Source organism: Neophocaena asiaeorientalis, unplaced genomic scaffold, assembly GCF_003031525.2.
Source record: "Neophocaena asiaeorientalis asiaeorientalis breed wild unplaced genomic scaffold, Neophocaena_asiaeorientalis_V1.1 scaffold340, whole genome shotgun sequence".
In the NCBI taxonomy this organism is placed as follows: Eukaryota; Metazoa; Chordata; class Mammalia; order Artiodactyla; family Phocoenidae; genus Neophocaena; species Neophocaena asiaeorientalis.
Genome location: NW_020172733.1, coordinates 3,919,865 through 3,927,791, shown reverse-complemented (window position 1 = coordinate 3,927,791; position 7,927 = coordinate 3,919,865).

The window sequence follows — 7,927 nt, the reverse complement described above, 5'->3', positions numbered from 1 at the left end:
CCCAGCGATCTCTCTCCTGGGTCTTTACTGAAGACAAATGAAAACACATTCCTACAAAAACTCATACTATTTTTTTAATAGAATTTTTATCTGTAATAGACAAACACTGGAAACAACCCACACGTCCATCCACTGGTGAACAACCATGGTCATCCACACAATGGAATATGAATTAGCAACTAAAAGGAATGAACTACTGATATGCACATCAAAATGATGAATCTCAAAAGCATTATATAAATGAAAGAACTTAGACATGGAAGACCACATACTGTATAATTTCATTTATATGAAATTATAGAAAAGGCAAAACTATTCTTTCAGAAAACTGATTAGTGGTTGCCCAGGGCTGGGAATGGGGAAGAGGATTGACTGCAAAGGGCACAAAATAACTTTTTTGGGGGATGGTGGTTTTAAAACTGTATACAATTGTCAAAATTCATTGAAATTTCTTACTTAAAACTGGTAAAATTTGTTGTATATAAATTGCACCTGAAGAAAGCTGATTTTTAAAATACAGGCATAAAACTACTATATATAAAGCAGATAATGGGGTCCTGCTGGATGGCATGGGGAGCTGTGTTCTATGTCGTGTGATGGATCATGATGGAAAAGAGCATGAAAAAGAATATATATGTATATATATATGTATATATATATGTATGTATATGTATATATATGTATATATGTATGTATATATGTATGTATGTATGTATATGTATATGTATATATATATATGTATATGTATAACTGAATCACTTTGCTGAGCACCTGAGGCTGGCACAGCATCGTAAGTCAACTATACATCAATTTAAAAAACAATAATAATAAATGAAGGCATATAATAATGAAAAAAAAAACTCACAGTCTGCAAAAAAATTGAAGAAGTGATAGAGGATTGCACAATGTGGAGACTTGACGCAAGATCTGTTAGGAGGCAAGTTCCATCCGGTGAGGCCTGGTGTGGGAAACGGAGCCTCATGCAGTACTCTTCTAAGGCCGTGGTTCTCAGGGCGTCAGGAGAGCTTGGAGAACTTGGCAAAAACACAAAGTCCCAGGCCCGCCCCTACTGTAATGAGCTTGGTCCCCTGTGCTGCTTATGAAGCTCTAGCCTTATCAGACTTCACTTGTTTCATCAAGGTCACCCTGCTTGCCCCCTCAGAGCTTGGCACACGTTCTTTCCTTTCCTGGAATGCTTGAGCAACTTTCTGATTCCCAAGATTGGGTTAAGTCCACCTGCTATGCCCATGGCTTACTGTACTTGCCTTTCATCAGGTATACCACTTTTAAAAAATTTATTTTATTGAGGTATAGTTGATATGCAGTGTTGTGTTGGTTTCTGCTGTGCAGGGATGATTTGGTTTTACATAAATATGCATTATATTTCTTGTTCTTTTCCATTGTGGTTTATCACAGGATATTATTTATTTGTTTACATTTTGTTTTTGGCTGTGTTGGGTCTTCGTTGTGGTAAGCGGGGGTTGCTCTTTGTTGCGGTGCGTGGGCTTCTCATTGCGGTGGCTTCTGTTGTTGCAGAGCACGGGCTTTAGGTGTGCAGGCTTCAGTAGTTGTGGCGCATGGGCTTCAGTAGTTGTGGCTCCTGGGCTCTGAAGCACAGGCTTAGTAGTTGTGGAGCACAGGCTTAGTTGCTTCGCGGCATGTGGGATCTTCCCGGACCAGGGATCGAACCCGTGTCCCCTGCATTGGCAGGCAGATTCTTGGCCACTGCGCCACCAGGGAAGTCTCTCTCCATGTGTTATTTTTTTTTTAATTTAAGTATAGTTGATTTACAATGTTGTGTCAATTAGCACAATGTTATGCTAATCCCAAACTCCCATGTACACTTAAAATTTTGTAAGTAAAATTTTATTTTATGTAAATTATATCTCAATAAAGCTGAGTTTTGAAAATGATGGGAAAAAAAAGTCAAAGTATTACTTTTCAATTATGTCTTTCCATACCTGCCCACTTTAAATAAAAGATGGCCCACCAAAGTCACCAACGCTTGATTAACCTCCAAAACAGTGCTGGTTTGTGCAGTGGAAGTGTGACACAAGCTGAAATTCAGGAGAACTGATGGCAAGAAACCACCATGGAGTAGAAGAGAAGAGATGACAGTGTAATTGGCAAATAACAAGGTGGAGAGTGAGTGTGGGCAAGTCTTTCAAGAAATGTGACCTGAAGAGGGAGAGAACTGGAAAGGGGTACAGTCCCTGACATTTGTTTCCTTCCTAGAATTTACTGTTATTTATAATTTTTAAAAATTATTTCTTTTTTTTCTATCCTACCAGCAAGCTAGTTGGTAAGATATACAGTAAGTCTTACATGAGGGCAAGAACTAGGTATGTTTCCTATTCACTGTTGCATTCCCAGTAGAATACCTAACACAGTCAACACATATGAATGATTGAATGAATGTATGAGACAAGTTTGAACTTTTGTTTTTCACTCAATAGCAAAGCTTCGTCCAGCTTACGTATGGAGACATTGGTTCTTGTTTGGTTTCCAGAATGTGGGTTACTTATATGCCCTGCCATTATAATCAGACTATATTTAACCTTTAGGCTAATAAATATATATGTGAGGACAAACTCAGAGTGCCTCATCTGATTGGACACCTGCCTATACATTCTACCTCTAGTTCATCAGAAAGCTTCCTAGGTGCAACAGCAAACATCAAAGCATTTCAGCCTTTAATATGGTTAATGCCTCCATCCCTTCTTCTAAAGAGAGAAGGCACAGGGAGCTCTGGCCGGCAGGGGTGGGGGGAATGTATGAATAGGATACTCTGAAAACAAGAGCTGGCATTTTGGGACCAGAGCTAATGGGGTGAATTCATATTAGATCTGGGTGATAGCAGCAGTCTGGTACCAGAAAGAAACTGCACATTGATGGGGACTGTCAGAGGCCTCAGCTTGTTTTGGATGAACCCTGCCTGCACTCTTCATCTCCCTTAATTTTGATCAGTGGTTCATGAAATAAACAATGATTCACTTCCAGTTGATAATGGTAAAAGAGTTGCCTTGCAGAGAACATCGGAGTATTAGTTACTAGCAATTCTGGTTTGAAAATCGATCAGTTGTGAGTTTCCAACAGTGACTAATGCACCAAAAAACTGAATTGGTGGCTTGCAGATCTCAGCATTGGATGTGAACCATAGTGAATCATGGGCACTAAACAACCAGCTGTACCTTGGTGACACTGAGATGTTTTTCTCGGCCCATTCAATCTACAAAAAGCTGATGGGAGGGATTTAAATAAAGAATGACAGCTCTTCTGATATGATAATTGTCTCCTGAATAGGAAACCTTAATCCTAATAGGCAGGTTTGACCAAAGCACATAAAAACAAACATGTTTTTAAGGAGGATTTTTATGCTAGCAAAGACATTTTACTCTAAGACATTTGTATTGTGGCCACTTTGTAAATATTTTCAGGATGAAGATAAATACCTCAAAGAATTCTACCAATGGTTACTGGGAGATGTGGGGAAATAGCAAAAGTGAAAATAATATCTGGTCTTTCTAACAGGTGGAGTCATAGAAATACTTGGAGTTTTGTTAATATGAAAGATTTGCATTTTTCGTCTATTAGAGGTGGTGCGACAGGGGGCACACACTCATGACAAAGAAGGAAAAGACAGGCAGGGTTTCCCACACTGCTGAAATGGATCGAGTCATTAAATTTGGTTAAATGTTGCTTTCTATTCTTCTAGAATTTATTGTTTCTATTTTAATTTTGTGCATTTATACTATTATATACGAACTCAGAGACCTTTGAAAACATGACCTATACTTTAGAAATTTAATAAGTATGACTTAGGTCTCCCAGCTCAGGGGAGTATTCCATTCAACCAATAAATTTAAGACTGAAGAGGAATAACTATGTTCTACCAACAGCTGTTATACAGAAAAACTATGCAGTATTTCCAAGCCTTTATTAAAGGGCATTTTCTTTCAAAGATTCATAAATTGGAGGATTGTTCTTGGACTCAGAGTTGCTATTCCAGACTTTAGCTATTAGAATGAAGGCCTATAATAGGGAGGTTACTAGTAACTAATGTAACACTTTAATTAATCCTTTTTCCTTAAACCTTACTCACCTTTAAGAGATGAGGAAAAGATCCTAAGTTAAAGACCCTCACGGTCAGTGTGGGGCTGACATTGCATCACTGTAGAAACATATCCCACGATTTTTAAATGCACCTTCTAGTTGTAGGTAAAGCACATAATTTGCAACCAAGACGATTTTTTTAAAATACTGAAAATAAATATTTCTAAAAATTTTTCAGAAAAAAATTCATAAGGATTATATATCTTCTTATAAAGCATCAGTTAATCACAAAGTCAAAATACTTTTAATCATCCTTTTATCGTCTTCAGTGAAGTCCTCTATCTAAAGAAATTTTCAAAACTGTCCTAGAGTATTATATATTTGAAAGTCCTCACCAAAGTAGTTAATTCAGCAAGAGTGTATTTAATGCTTACTGTGTGCCAGGCACCATGTTAAGTCCTAGGGACACGATAAGTGAGATGCTATCCTGCTCTCAAGTAATATGATCTGAGCATAAATATGTAGAGAACTTAGCCACCATTTTGATTTTAATGCATTTCTTTAAATTTTTAAAGGTTTTTAAATTTAAAACCCTATGAACTATTTATTCTCTATCTTTCTACTAAAAAATGAGAATAACAAAGAGTGAAATTTCACCACAGAATTTAATTTAAGAGCCTTTTATTCAGTACCTGGGCAACAAGTAATTTGAAATGACCTCTATCTCTTGGGAGAAAAATGAATATGCTTTGGACAAGACAAATCAATTAATAGCCAAATCAGTAAATACATTTAAAATTTTCCTGGGGATTATTCATGTTTACATATAGATATCCCTCCAGCCTTCTCTCTCACCTTCTGAATATCCTCCCTGTTCCTATTTCCTCCTGTCCTAATCGTGGGTTGACCCGGTACAAGTCTAGCATCTATCAGCAACATTCTAGAAAAACATTCTTGCCAAGCTCATCACTGATGGTCCTCTTAGAGTGAAATCCCATAGACACTTTGCATTTTGATATTATTTGATATATTGCTAGCATTTGACTATTGACATTGTTATATCTCTTGATATTCTCTCTTCTCTTGGCATCTATGACACACCCTTTTCAGACTTTTCATTCTTTTTGTCCCCTCTTTCTCTGTCTTCTTCTCTCCAGATGCCTCTTCTGCCTGCTCCCAAATAAAAGAGCTCCGTAGGTTTACTCTAGTAGATCTTTTATTTTCACTGTACACCCACTCAAACACCCCATTCATGTAGATAATGACATCTACAAAAGTATAAAAATGTAAACCAAGAAATAAATATTAGTTATATTTCTGTCTCAGACCTCACTCCCTCACTCCTCAGCTGCAGATCCCATAAAAGGACCTGCTTACTAGGTATCTCGATTAGTACATCAGGTTCAGCATGCTCAAGCCTGGATTCATTATGCCTCCATTTAAGACTCAGTTCTCCACCAGGATCTCCTGTCTCAGTGAGTAACATAAGCTCCTGTTCAGCTGCTCAAGCCTAACTACTCAACGATACCCTAAACTTCTCCCTCTGCCTCACTCGACATACCTAACCAATCACCATGTTTCTGGCCCCTACTTATCCTGAGATGACACTTCAGCCCTAGCAAAACCATCCCGAGAGCTCACCTTGAACCTACACCTTGGTGGGTATTACCTCCTGCCCCCACATTTCTCACTGGATAGAAAATTGTGCTGTCAGAGTCCTTATTTTCTCTCTCAAAGTTGTATTCTCAGCAACATGGAGAGCACCTGGTGCTCATAATACCAGTCATAACATGTCATAATACCAGTTAAAACAACTAACACAATAGTAAGTAGTAAAACCAGGACCGAAAGTCAGGCAACTGGCTTCAGAGTCTGCTTCTAACCACTACTTCATATTGTACTCAGAGCTTAAGCATTTACTTAAATAAGTTAAATGCAAACAAGACTTGCTCTTGATTCAGCAAAATTAAGTCTCGAAGGGCATGGGATTGTGTTAATGCCCAGGCATAAATATACACCTGAGAGTTAAATCCCTCAGGTATAAATACAGAATTTACTTTTTAAATGAAAATCTCTAAATAATATGACAACACATTAATTCAACAAAACAGTAATGCAACATCAATCATCTTTTTAGCCAGAAGTGGGAAACATCTAGCAAGAAAACCAGGTGAAGCATATCCTTGGATTCTTCTGCTGAGAAGTAGCCAGATTTAAATGGAGCTTGTTAACTTAGTGCAATGTTTAAAGTTAAGGTGACTGATTCAGTTGGTACAGTTACATGCTTTGGGCTAAAAATGTTCTGCTTTTCCTCACAGAGGCAGCTTTTAATTAAAGAGACATGTTGAGATAGAAGGAAGGCTGAAGGCAAAAAGACAAAATCCATCCAGAGAGAAGATATGGGCTAATTTATTATTTGGGAAGTGAGGCAAAATGCTGTGCATAATCTAGTTGCCCCTGGAAACTTTCATGAATCATTGTCTAATGTAAAAATTCTGTTCATAATGATGATGGCATTATAGAGCATATTAAAATATAATTAGCATCCTCTCTATTAAAAATCAATATGTAGTACTTTTCTAGTTAAAAATGTCGAGTCAGAGAACCTTCAAGTTTGATGAAAATTTAAAGTGATTTACTTTTTTCTCATTCATTGTGAAAATCCTGTATAGCATCCCTGAAAGATTATGTAGCCTTGGCAGGAATACTTCCACTGATGGGGATTTCAGCAGTTCATCAGGCAGGCTCATTCAGCACTCAGACGCTCTCATTATTAGGGAATTCTTTCATACATGTATCCAAAGCTGCTTCCATGTGACTTAACACTCATTGACTCATATCTTAGTCCATTTGGGCTTTTATGACAAAGTATCACACACTTGGTGGCTTATATACAACAGATATTTATTTCTCACAATTCTGGAGGCTGGAAGTCCAAGATAAAGGCACAAGCATGGTTATGTTTGGTAAGCGCCTCCTTCCTAATTCATAGCTGGCACCTTCTCTCTGTGTCCTCACATGGTGGAAAGGGCTAGAGGTCTCTGTGAGGGCTTTTTTATAAACTCACTTATCCCATTTCTGAGGGCTCCACCATCATGACCTAAGCACTTTCTAAAGGCCCTACTGCCTAATACCATCACATAGGGCATGAGGATTTCAACACAGGAATTTTGGAGGGATACAAACATTCAGACTATAGCAGTCCATATTCTGGCCTCTGGAGAAAAGCAGACAGAATTACTCACTCTCCCACACCTTAATCTTACAGTAGAAAATAGCATTGTAGAGCTGAAAAGGACCACAAAAAATAACAAAACATCCCTTTTACAGAAAAGAAAATGGAAACTCAAAGTAGTCATACAGGTCACACAGTTGGATATTAGTAGAGCTATTACTAAAACGCTTCTAACTGACATTTCCCCTGATTCTCAGGTCGTTTTTATTAGTTTATTCCATTTATTATTATTATTATCATGCTACTCTTCCACACATGTATGTTAAGACAATAATTGTTTCTTAAAGTGAAATTAAGGAAACACACCCATTTACCATTGCAACAAAAAGAGTCAAATACCTAGGAACTGCACATATATACAATGGAATATTACTCAGCAATAAAAAGAAACGAAATTGAGTTATTTGTAGTGAGGTGGATGGACTTAGAGTCTGTCATACAGAGTGAAGTCAGAAAGAGAAAAACAAATACCATATGCTAACGCATATATATGGAATCTAAAAAAAAAAATGGTAATGAAGAACCTAGGGGAAGGATGGGAATAAAGACTCAGACCTACTAGAGAATGTACTTGAGGACACAGGGAGGGGGAAGGGTAAGCTGGGACAAAGCGAGAGAGTGGCATGGACATATATGCAC